The sequence below is a fragment of the Elephas maximus genome, chromosome 26 (assembly GCF_024166365.1).
Source record: "Elephas maximus indicus isolate mEleMax1 chromosome 26, mEleMax1 primary haplotype, whole genome shotgun sequence".
In the NCBI taxonomy this organism is placed as follows: Eukaryota; Metazoa; Chordata; class Mammalia; order Proboscidea; family Elephantidae; genus Elephas; species Elephas maximus.
Window position 1 is genome coordinate 38,839,962 of NC_064844.1, and position 13,183 is coordinate 38,853,144.

The following is a 13,183-nucleotide window of genomic DNA, read 5'->3' on the forward strand; positions in this document are numbered from 1 at the left end:
CACATGCAGTTGGAAAGTAAGGGAATGATTAGCAGTGTAACATAGAAGTTTCATTGTTCACATGCAATTTTTCCTAGGCCAAAGGAGCTGAATAGCAGTATAGTACAGCCTTCAGGAAAGGGAAAAGTTTCCCTATTTCCAAACAAGGTCACATTGACAGGTACCAGGAGTTAGAACTTCAACTTATCTTTTGTGGGGGACACAATTCAATCTGTAACACCTTCTAAAGTGCCAATTACTGTTTTTGTTAGCTCTCTAGTTACAAAGCTTTATCTGTTTTAAGTAGTCTTGTTTTGAACACTACTTCTCTTGTGATTCCTGCTATTTATTTCAGTATTTTTAAGCCAATAAGCATTAATTTTTAGTTTCATAGAAAAATTGAGCAGAAAGTACAGGTAGTTCCCATATACCTCCCCAACCCATTGCCTCTCTTATTACCTTGCATTAGTGTGAGACATTTATTACACTTGAACCAATATTGATATATTATTAACTAAATATTTATTAACTAAAGTTCATAGTTCAGGGTGTGGTACACTTATATGGGTTTTGAAAAATGCATAATATCGTGTATCCACCATTACATACCATACGGAATAGTTTCACTGCCCTAAAAATCCCTTATGTTCCCCCTATTCGTGCTCCCCCCTCCCCTTCACTGCCACTCCACCTCACCCCCACTCCAACCCCTGGCAACCACTGATCTTTTCACTATGTGTATAGTTTTGCCTTTCTCAGAATGTCATATAGGTGGAATAATACAGTATGTAGCTTCTTCAGAATGGCTTCTTTTCACTTAGCAATATGCATTTAAGGTTCCTCCATGTTTTGTCCTAGCTTATTAGCCCATTTCTTTTTATCATTGAATAATATGAACCCTGGTGGTGCAACTGCTGCTAACTGAAAGGTTGGCGGTTTGAACCCACCCAGTGGCTCTGTGGGGGAAAGACCTGGCAATCTGCTCCCATAAAGATCAGAGCCTAGAAAGTCCTGTGGGGTAGTTCCACTTTGTCACATGGGCTCTTTATGAGTCGATGGCACCTAACAATAATATTCCATCGTGTGGATATACTACAATTTGTTTATCCATTCACCTATTGAAGGGCATCTTGATTGCTTCCAATTCTTAGCAATTGTAAATAAAGATGCTGTAAAAATTCATGTGCAGGTTTTCATGTGGACGTAAGTTTTCAACTCTTTTTGGGTAAATATGTACAGACACAATGGCTGGATTGTATAATAAAGCTATAGTTAGCTTTGTAAGAAACTGCCAAACTGTCTTCCAAAGTCACTGTACCATTTTGCATTCCCACCACCAACAAACGAGATTTACTGTTGCTCCATATACCCTATAGCATTTAGTGTTGTCAGTGTTTTGGATTTTAGCCATTCTAAAAGGTGTGTAGTCTCATTTTTTTTTTTAATTGTGCTATAGGTGAAGATTTATAGCTCAAGTTAAATTTCTCATTCAAAAATTTACACGTTTTGTGACATTGGTTGCAGTCCCCACAATGTGACAGCACACTCCCACTTTCCACCCCAGTTTCCTTGACCATTTGACCGGTCCCTGTCCCTTCCTACCTTCTCATCCTGCTTTTGAACAGGAGCTGCCCATTTGGTCTCTTATATCTGAATGAACTAAGAAGCACGTTCCTTGCATGTATTGTTTTTTGGTTTTATAGTCCTGTCTAATCTTTGTCTGAAAACTGGGTTTCAGGAATGGTTTCAGTTCTGGGTTAACAGAGTGTCGGGGGACCGTAGTTTCAGGGGTTCCTACAATCTTTATCAGACCATTAAATCTGGTCTTTTTACATAATTTGAATTCTGTTCTGTGTTTTTCTCTAGCTCTGTTCTGGAACGTTCTGTTGTGTTCCCTGTCAGGACAGTCATTGGTGGTAGCCAGGCACCATCTAGTTCTTATAGGCTCAGGCTGGAGGAGTCTCTGGTTCATTTGGTCCTTTAGTCCTCTGGGCTAGTATTTTCCTTGTGTCTTTGGTTTTCTTTATTCTCCTTTGTTGCAAGTAGGATAGGACCAGTAGATGTATCTTAGATGGCCACTCACAAGCATTTAAGAACCCAGACGCTACTCACCAAAGTGGGATGTAGAACATTTTCTTTATAACTATGTTATGCCAGTTGACCTAGATGTCCCCCAAAACTGTGATCCCTGGTCCCCAGTTGCAGATACTCTGTCCCTCAGAGCATCTGAATGTGTCTAGGAAAATTTGTTTTTGCTTTGGTCCAGTTGTGCTGACCTCCACTATATTGTATGTTGTCCTTTCACCGAAGTTGACCCTTGTCTACTATCTAGTTAGTGATCTCTCCTCTCCCTCTCCATCTTCGTAACCATCAAAGGATGCTTTTTTCTGTGTTTAAACCTCTTCTTGAGTTCTTATAATAGTGGTCTCATACATTATTTGTCTTTTAGTGACTGACTTATTTCACTCAACGTAATGCCCTCCAGATTCATCCATGTTGTGTGATTTTTCAAGGATTCATCATTGTTCTTTATTGTTGCATAGTGTTCATTTGTGTACGTACCATAATTTGTTTATCCATTCATCTGTTGATGGGCATTTAGGTTGTTTCCATCGTTTTTGCTATTGTGAGTAGTGCTGCAATGAACATGGGTATGTATATGTCTATTCGTGTGATGGCTCTTATTTCTCTCAGGTATATTCCTAAGAGTGGGATTGCTGGATCATATGGTATTTCTATTTCTAGCGTTTTAAGGAAACGCCATATCGTTTTCCAAACTTGCTGTACTATTTTTCATTCCCACCAGCAGTTCATAAGAGTTCCAGTCTCCCCACAACCTCTCCAACATTGTTTTTTTGTGTTTCTTGGATTACTGCTAGCATTGTCGGGGTGAGATGGTACCTCACTGTAGTTTTAGTTTGCATCTCTCTAATGGCTAATGATTGTGGGCATTTCCTCATGTGTTTGTTAGCGGCCTGAATATCTTCTTTGATGAAGTGTCTGTTTATATCCTTTGCCCATATTTTAGTTGAATTATTTGTCTTTCTGTTGTTAAGTTGTTGCAGTATCTTGTAGATTTTAGAGATTAGACCCTTATCAGGTATGTCATAGCCAAAATTTTTTTCTCAGTCTGTAGGTTCTTTTTTTTACTCTTTTGGTGAAATCTTTTGATGAGCATTAAGTGTTTGATTTTTAGGAACTCCCAGTTACCTAGTTTCTCTTCTGGTGTTTGTGCATTGTTAGTTATAGTTAGTGTCATAGATTGAATTATATCCCCCCCCAAAATGTGTGTATTAACTTGGTTAGGCCATGATTTCCAGTGTTCTGTGATTGTCCTCCATTTTGTGATTGTAATGTTATGTTAAAGCGGATTATGGTGGAATTGTAACACCCTTACCAGGTCACATTCCTGATCCAGTATAAAGGGAGTTTCCCTGGGGTATGGCCTGCACCACCTTTTATCTCTTTAGAGATAAAAGGAAAGGGAAGTAAGCAGAGAGTTGGGGACCTCATACCACCAAGAAAGCAGTGCCAGGAGCAGAGTCTGTCCTTTGGACCTGAGATTCCTGGGCTGAGATGCTCCCAGACCAAGAGAAGACTGATGTATCCCAAGGACCTTCCTCCAGAGCTGGCAGAGAGACAAAGTCTTCCCCTGGAGCCAGCGCCCTGAATTTGGACTTCTAGCCTACTGGACTGTGAGAGAATAAACTTCTCCTTGTTAAAACCATCCACTTGCAGTATTTCTGCTACAGCAGTACTAGATGACTAAGACAGTTCGTAAACTACTTATGCCATGTATTAGGGCCCCTAGCATTGTTCCTATTTTTTCTTCCATGATCTTTATCATTTTAGGTTTTATATTCAGCACTTTGATCCATTTTGAGTTAGTTTTTGTGTGCGATGTGAGGTATGGGTCCTGTTTCATTTTTTTACAGATGGATATCCAGTTATGCCAGCACCATTGGTTGAAGAGACTATCTTTTCACCATTTAACGGACTTTGAGCCTTTGTCAAATACCAGCTGCTCATTGATGGATGGATTTACATCTGGATTCTCAATTCTGTTCCATTGGTCTATTTGTCTGTTATTGTACTAGTACCAGGCTGTTTTGACTACCGTGGCAGTATAATAGGTTCTAAAATCAGGTAGTGTGAGGCCTCCCACTTTATTCTTCTTCTTCAGTAATGCTTTACTTATCTGGGACCTTTTCCCTCTCCATATAAAGTTGATGATTTGTTTCTCCATCTCATTAAAAAATGTCATTGGAATTTGCATTGAGATTGCATTGCATCTGTGTATTGCTTTGGGTAGAATTGACATTTTCACAATGTTGAGCCTTCCTATCCATGAGCATGGTATGTTTTTCCACTTACGTAGCTCTCTTTTGGTTTCTTGTGGTAGTGTTCTGTAGTTTTCTTTGTGTAGGTCTTTTACTTCTCTGGTTAGATTTATTCCTAAGTACTTTACCTTCTTGAGAGCTGTTGTAAATGGCATTGATTTGGTGATTTCCTTTTTGAAGTTCTCTTTGTTGGTTTAGAGGAATCCAACTGACTTTTGTATGTTTATCTTGTAGCCTGATACGTTGCTGAACTCTTGTATTAGTTCCAGTAGTTTTCTCGTGGATTATTTGGGTTTTCCTGCATATAAGATCATATCGTCTGCAAATAGGGATACTTATACTTCTTCCTTACCAATTTGGGTGCCCAGTATTTCTTTTTCTTGCTTTATTGCTCTGACTAGGACCTCCGGTACAGTGTTGAATAAGAGTGGTGATAAAGGGCATCCTTGTCTGGTTCCCACTCTTAAGGAAAATGCTTTCCGCCTCTCTCCATTCAGAATGATGTTGGCTGTTGGCTTTGTATGAATACCCTTTATTATGTTGAGGAACTTACCTTCTGTTCCTCTTTTCTCAGGAATGGGTGTTAGACTTTGTCAAATACCTTTTCTGTCGATTGATAGGGTCATGTAGTTCTTTTGTTTTATTTATGGGATGGATTATGTTCATTGATTTTCTAATGATGAACTATCCCTGCCTTACTGATATGGATACCACTTGGTCATGATGTATTATTTTTTTTGATATGCTGTTGAATTCTATGGGCTAGAATTTTGTTGAGAATTTTTGCATCTATATTCATGAAGGATATTGGTGTATCATTTTCTTTTTTTGTGGTATCTTTGCCTGGCTTTGGTATCAGGGTTATGCTGGCTTCATAAAATGAGTTTGGAAGTGTTCCTTCCTTTTCTATGCTCTGAAATACCTTTAGTAGTACTAGTGTTAACTCTTTTCTGAAAGTTTAATAGAATTCTCCAGTGAAGCCATCCAGGCCAGGGCTTTTTTGTTGTTGTTGGGAGTTTTTTTAATTAACGCTTCAATGTCTTCTTTTGTTATGGGTTTATTTAGTTTTTCTACCTTGGTTTATGTTAGTTTAGGTAGGTAGTGTGTTTCTAGAAATTTGTCCATTTCCTCTAGGTTTTCAAATTTGTTGGAATACAAGTTAGGTATTCTGTTATTATCCTTTTTATTTCAGTTGTATCTGTTGTGTTATCATCCATCTCATATCTTATTTGGGTTGCCTTAATCATCTAGTGCTGCTATTACAGAAATACCACAAGTGGATGGCCTTAACAAAAAGAAATGCATTTTCTCACAGTCTGTTAGGCTAGAAGACCAAACTCAGGACGTCAGCTCCAGGGGAAGGCTTTCTCTGGCTGTTGACTCTGGAGGAATATCCTTCTCCTCAATCTTCCCCTGGACTAGGGGCTTCTCTGCACAGGAACCTGGGTCCAAAGGATGCGCTTTGCTCCCAGCACTGCTTTCTTGGTGGTATGAGGTCCCCAATCCTCTGCTCGCTTCCCTTTCCTTTTATCTTTTGTAAGATAAAAGGTGGTGTAGGCCATACCCCAGGAAACTGCCTTCTTTACCTGTTGATTCAGAAGTGTAAGGAACCCAAAGTGGCCAGGTGACATTCTTAGCTTCTAGTTCAATGTAATCAATGATATGTCTCCAGGTGGCAGCATTCCTCCCTTTGGAACTAAGACCTCTAGACCTGCAGAGCATAAGGTTGTGGGGACAGGAAGCAAAAATCTTGCAACTGGGTCACTAGAGGTAATAGTGAATGGTGCCGCTCCTATTTCTACCCCTTGATTCCCTGACCCATGAATCCTGGCTATGGGAGAAACAGCACCATATATTGGACGCTGGTTTAGAGCATATACAGTGTCCTGGAGAACATTGCCACAACCCTGCAAGGTGTTGCCACCCAGATGGCACTGTAATTGTGTCTTTAGGAAGCCATTCCATCATTCTGTCAAGCCAGCAGCTTCAGGTTGATGGCGAACATGGTAAGACCAGTGAATTCCATGAGCATGCACCCACTGCCACACTTCATTTGCTATGAAGTGAGTCCCTTGATCAGACGCAATGCTGTATGGGATACCATGATGGTGATAAGACATTCTGTAAGTCCACAGATGGTAGTTTTGGCAGAAGCATTGCATGCAGGGAAGGCAAATCTATATCCAGAGTCAGTGTCTATTCCAGTAAAGACAAAATGCTGCCCTTTCCATGATGGAAGTAGTCAGATGTAATCAACTTGCCACCAGGTTGCTGGGTGATTACCTCGAGAGATGGTACCATATTGGGGACTCAGTGTTGGTCTCCGTTGCTGGCAGATTGAGCACTCAGCAATGGCTATAGCCAAGTCGGCCTGGGTGAGTGGAAGTCCATGTTGCTGGGCCCATGCATAACCTCCATCCCTGCCACTGTGGCCACTTTGTTCATGAGTCCATTGAGCAATGATGGGGAAGAGGACGAGTGGTTTCCACAGAAAGTGTCATCCTACCCACTTGATTGTTAAAATTGTCCTCTGCTGAGGTCACCCTTTTGTGAGCATTCACATGAGACACAAATGTCTTCACTTATTTGGCTCATTCAGAGAGTTCTACCCACATACCTCTTCCCTATAAATCCTTTTCTCCAATTTTCCAATCATGTTCCTTCCAAGTCCCCGATCATCCAGCCAAACCATTGGCCACAGCCCATGAATGGCACATCTGGCCATTTCTCCTTCAAACAAAGTGAACAACCAGGTGCACTGCTCGAAGTTCTGCCTACTGAGAGGATTTCCCTTCACCACTGTCCTTCAGGGAGGTCCAGAAAGGGGCTATAGCACTGCCGCTGTCCACTTTCAAGTGGTGCGTGCATGTCTTACAGAACCATCTGTAAACCAGGCATGAGTTTTCTCATTTTCAGTCAGTTGATCATAAGGAACTCCCCATGAGGCCATAGGTGCAGACTGGGAGATAGAAGGTAATGTGACAGGAGTGGAGACGATGGGCATTTGGGCCACTTCCTCATGCAATTTGCTTGTGCCTTCAGGTCCTGTTCAGGCCTGATCTCGTGTATACCACTTCCGTTTCATGATGGAATGCTGCTGTGCATGTCCAACTTTATGACTCTGTGGGTCAGACAACACCCAGTTCATGATGGGCAGCCCAGGGCACATGGTGACTTGGTGTCCCATGGTTAAGCATTCAGTCTCTACTAAGGCCCAGTAACAAGCGAAAAGCTGTTTCTCAAAAAAAGAGTAGTTATCTGCATGGCAGTGATTTGCTCCAAAATCCTAAGGGTTTGCACTGTGATTCAATAATAGGGGCCTGCCAAAGACTCCAACCAGCATCTCTATCTGCCACAGACACTTCAAGCACCATTGGAGCCGCTGGATCATATGGCCGAAGTGGCAGAGCAGCTTGCACAGCAGCCTGAACCTGTTGCAGAGCCATCTCTTGTTCTGGGCCCCACTCAAAACTAGCAGCTTTTCGAGTCACTTGATAAATATGCCGGAGTAGCACACTCAAATGGGGAATATGTTGCCTCCAAAATCCAAAGAGGCCCACTAGGCGATATGCCTCCAACTGTCCCTTACTATAACCACACCCACCTTGTTTTTGTCGATTGAGTGCAGCCACTTAGCCTCCGCTACCATGGGGTCCAGTCAACCCCATTGTAGTTAGATGTCTTAGTTCAGTTAGGGCAGTTACCACTATCGAATTTTACATAAAATAGCAATCACAGCAATCTGCAAGGATGCTGGAGCTCCCTTCACAAATTTGTACCTCAGGAGCTCCCTTCACAAATTTGTACCTCACAGTTGTGGTAAAATATGTGTCCTCTGGGCACTCCATGTGGGTCTGTGGGTCTAACCTGATAAATCCACTCAAGCATGCCAATTTCCCTAAGCCTTTGAATACCAAGGCAGATCTGGTACTTGCTTTGATTTAGTATAGGCCACCTGTAGTCCATGCTTCAGCAACCCAACCAAATAAACTATTAGATCCTTTCCTAACCTAAACTGAAACACTGAACGAAGAATCAGTGCTTAGTGGACCCATATCAGTAAACTCGGACTGATCCATCTCTATGGTCCTTGTACTGTTACCCCACACCATTAATAGCCATTCCCACACATATTCCCCAGGTTTCTGTTTATACATATTAGAAAAGTCAAGCAGTTCTTTTGAAATGTAGTGTACCTCCTCCTGGGTCAGACTTTGTACTTCACCTTTTGGCACTCCCTGGCACTTAAGGTTAGTTATAGGTCTAGAAGCCAGAATCAGTAGTGTGGAGTAGTGTTTTGAGAATCTTGTAAAGCACCTGCCTCAGGCAATACCCCTGGCGATGACTCAGGCAAGGGCTTTATAGAGGCAGCTGGGCTAGGGCTAGGGCTCTCATTAGATGGGAGTAGAGGGGCTAACGGTTTTTCTGGGCAGGGTGGCATAACAGACAATCATGAAGTAATCTCTTCAGATGGGAGTGGTTCTGTTGGCAGGAGTGATTCAATGGAATTAGTGTCTCCAGCTTCTTGATTATCTGCACATATGTTCCCATCCCAACTTCCAGGATCATATTTCTTCCCAGTCAATGCCCTCACTTTAACTTCAGACACCTCTCGAGGTTGTCAATTGAGCTGGCGTTGTATTTCAGCCACTCTCACAGAAATACTCTGTGTTTGTTTTTTTGCGATATCTCTGTTACTACAAGAAATAAGGCTTTCTTTCAAAGCACAAGTGGTAACTTTGAGGTCATTTATGTGGTGCTTGAGCTTTGACTCTGAAGCCCTGAGCTCATCTCTTTTTTTCATCAGTTTGTCTAGTGAAAGTAGGACCAACCAACCAGCTTCCTTAATCTTCTCATTAAAACAGAATTGTACAAAGGCATCAAACATGTGATCACCCAGAGCCTCACCTCTCACCAATACCTGATCTACTGACTGGTGGTGATATTTTCCTTATTTGAATTGCCACCTTATGCCATGAATGACCAGTGCCCTCTTTACCAGTGTAAGCAGAGTCATCAACATCTTTAAGATTAATCATGCTTGAGATCCAGTTTAGAAAACTCATCCTTACAATTTTGTTTGTCTAGAATCACTTTTGGTACCAAATGTCTTAAGCTGGGTTCTCTAGAGAAGCAAAACCAGTAAAGTGTATTAAAATATAGAGAGAGAGAGAGAGATTTATACCAAGGAAACAGCCCACGCAGTTGCAGAGGCTGGAACATCCCAAGTCCATGGATCAGGATAGAGGCTTCTCCTGATTCGCGTAACTGCAGTTCTGGTGAACCCAAGATCGTCAGGTCGGAGAGCAGGGCTCTTGCTCACAGGATGTGAAGGTCGATGAATCCCAAGATCAGCAGGCAAGACCTCAAGGCTTCTCCATATTCACATAGCTGCAGGAGCTGGCAAACCCAAGATCAGCAGATCAGAGAGCAGAACTCTAGCTCACAGTCTATGAAGATTGATGAATCCCAAGATCGGCAGGTAAGCTGCTCACTCAAGTCTCAAGAACCAGAGGTCAAAGAAGAGGCAGCTGCAGGACCCAGAGCAAGCCAAAAGCCTTGGCAAGGCAAAAAGGAAAGTAGGTGGCAGAGGGTGGAGAGATGAAGGCTAAGGGTGCAGTGAACCACCACAGCCTCCACCCCCCCCCCCCCCCCGTCAGCAGTACCACTCAGCAGATTCCATCATGGGGATCATCCCATATCAAATTTCAACCAGTTAGTGATAACATTATACAACTGCCAAACACTTAGAATCGTGGCCCAGCCAAGCTGGCACACAATCTTAGTCATCACACGGGTTATTTGCTTCCTCTCCTGTTTTTCTTTTGTCAGTTTGGCCAGTGGTTTGTCAACTTTGTTGATCTTTTCAAAGAACCAACTTTGGGTCTTGTTGGCTCTTTCAATTGTTTTTGTATTCTCTGTTTCATTTAGTTCAGCTCTAATCTTTATTATTTCCTTTCTTCTGGTGCCTGACACCTTCTTTTCCTGCTCTCTTTCTATTTGTTCAAGTTGTAGGATTAATGTTTTGATTTTGGTCCTTTCTTCTTTTTGGATGTGTGCATTTATTGCTGTAAGTTGACCCTCTGAGCACTGCTTTTGCTGTGTCCCAAAGGTTTGGGTAAGATGTGTTTTCATCCTCATTTGATTCTATGAATTTCTTTATTCCATCTTTGATTTCTTCTATAACCCGGTAGTTTTGAAGCAAGTGTTGTTCAGTTTCCATGCATCTGATTTTTTTTTTTTTCCTTTTTCTGTTAGTGATTTCTACTTTTATGGCATTGTGATCAGAAAAGATGCTGTGTATTATTTCAGTGTTTCAGATTCTGTTAAGGCTTGCTTTGTGGCCTAACATGTGGTCTGTTCTGGAGAATGTTCCATGTGCATTGGAAAAGAATGTATACTTTGCTGCTGTTGGGTGGAGTATTCTGTATATGTTTATGAGGTCAAGTTGCTTGGTTGTGGCATTTAGATCTTTCATATCTTTATTGCATTTCTTTCCAGATGTTCTGTCCTTCACGGAAAGTGGTGTGTTTGTCGCCTACTATTATTGTGGAGCTGTTTATTTCTCTTTTCAATGCTGTTACAGTTTCTTTTATGTATTTTGGAGCCCTGTTGTTTGGTGCATATGTATTTATTATGGTTATGTCTTCCTGATGTATTGACTCCTTAATCATTACATAGTGTCCTTCCTTATCCTTTATGCTGGATATTGCTTTAAAGTCTATTTTGTCACAGATTAACATTGCCACTCCTGCTCTTTTTTGGTTGTTGTTTGCTTGATGTATTTTTTTCCATTCTTTGAGTTTTAGTTTGTTTATGTCTTTGTGTCTAAGGTATGTCTTTTGTAGACAGCATATAGACAGATTGTGTTTTTTTAATCCGTTCTGCCATTCTCTGTCTCTTTATTGGTGTATTTAGTCCATTTTCATTCAGTGTAATTACTGATAGGCATGAGTTTACTGCTGTCATTTTGATTTCTTGTGTGTGTGTGTGTGTGTGTGTGTGTGTGTGGTGTTGACAATTTCTTCTGCTTAGTTTTCTGTATTGAGTTTTTTTCTTTATGTATTTTCTTTTCAACTTTTTCAATATGGTTGATTTTGTATTTGCTGAATCTTTATGTTTTTCTTTTTATTTTAATAGGTAGGTTTGTTAGCTTCCTTTGTGGTTACTTTGAAATTTACCTTTATTTTTGTAAGTTTAAACCAATCTTTTATTTCTTGGTATCGCCTTAACTTCCTGTCCATATGGAAGTTCTATGACTACACTGTTCCCTCTTTTTTGTTTTGACATTGTCATCATTTACATATTGACATCTCTGGTTCCCTATTTTCAGTCTTTTAGCTTTGATATGTTTTTGTGAATTCCCTGTCTTAGTTGTTAACTGGTTGATCTGTCTTGTGTCCTAGTCTTGAATTGTTGTCTGATATTGTTGGATCTCTAAACGGAAGAGTCCCTTTAATACATCTTGTAATTTTGGTTTAGTTTTTACAAATTCCCTTAACTTCTTTTTAACTGGAAATGACCTAATTTTGCCATCATATTTGAGAGACAGTTTTGCTGGATATATGATTCTTGGCTGGCAATTTTTTTCCTTCAAGGCTTTATATATGTCATTCCATTGCCTTCTTGCCTTCGTGGTTTCTGCTGAGTAGTCAGAGCTTACTCTTATTGGTTCTCCTTTGCAGGTGACTTTTTGTTTATTCCTAGCAGCTCTCAAGACTCTCAAGATTCTTTGTCTTGGTTTTGACAAGTTTGATTACAGTATGTCTTGGTGACTTTCTTTTGGGTTCTACCTTGTGTGGGGTTCTTTGAGTTTCTTGGATAGATACTTTCTCATCTTCATGATATCAGGGAAGTTTTCTGCCAGCAAATCTTCAACAGTTCTCTCTGTGTTTTCTGTTACACTCCCCTGTTCTGGTACCCTGATCACTCATAGGTTTTTCCTCTTTATATTGTCCCATATAATCCTTAGGCTTTCTTCATCTTTTTTTTAATTCTTTTTTCTTGATTTTTTCTCAGATAAATTGGTGTCAAGGAATTTATCTTCAGTCTCACTAATTCTGACTTCAGTTGTCTCAATTCTGCTTCTATGGCCTTCTATTAAATTGTCTAATTCTGAAATTTTATTGTTAGTCTTTTGGATTTCTAGTTGCTGTCTCTCTATGGGAAACCCTGGTGGCGTAGTGGTTAAGTGCTACAGCTGCTAACCAAAGGGTTGGCAGTTCGAATCTGGCAGGCGTTCCTTAGAAACTCTGGGGCAGTTCTAGTCTGTCCTGTAGGGTCACTGTGAGTCGGAATCGACTCAATGGCACTGGGTTTGATTTGGTTTTTTTTTTTTTTTTTTTTTCGGTCTCTCTATGGTTTTTTATGGTTTCTAGCAACCTGTTAAGCTTATCGTTTTGTCTTGCATTGTTTTCCTGAACTCCTCTATTGCTTTGTCTGTGTGTTCCTAGTCTTGATCTGAGTTTTGCCTCATCTCCATCCTGACCTCTTGGAGAGCTCTGTATAATAGGTAGTTTCATTGTCTTATCTCCCTCCAGAAGGCTTCCTGGTTCTTTATTTTGGTCACTTGCTGGAGCCATCTTGACCTGCTTCTTTATGTGATTTGATATTGACTATTATCTTTGAGACATCAATAAGTTATATTTATTTGTTGTATTTTGTTTACTGTGTCTTGACTTTTTGTTTTATTTTGATATGCCCAAGCAGGCTGGACATGTGGGCTACTTTGGTTGTTGGCCTCTTTGAAGCTATCGTGTCCTGTCTCCAGGTGCTCAGAGCAGCTACTAGGTGTGTGAACCCAGGAGTCTGTTCACTTTTCTTGTGTGGGTGTGGCACAGGTGTCCAGGTCATCAGTCACTGAG

General features: G+C 40.9%; 1 protein-coding gene across 9 annotated transcripts in view; it reads left to right on the forward strand.

Annotated features, from left to right (window-relative positions):
• CEP70 (centrosomal protein 70) overlaps nt 1–13,183 on the forward strand; it is a 144,328-nt gene that overhangs the window by 99,590 nt on the left and 31,555 nt on the right. The gene's annotated exons all lie outside the window — the stretch shown is intronic.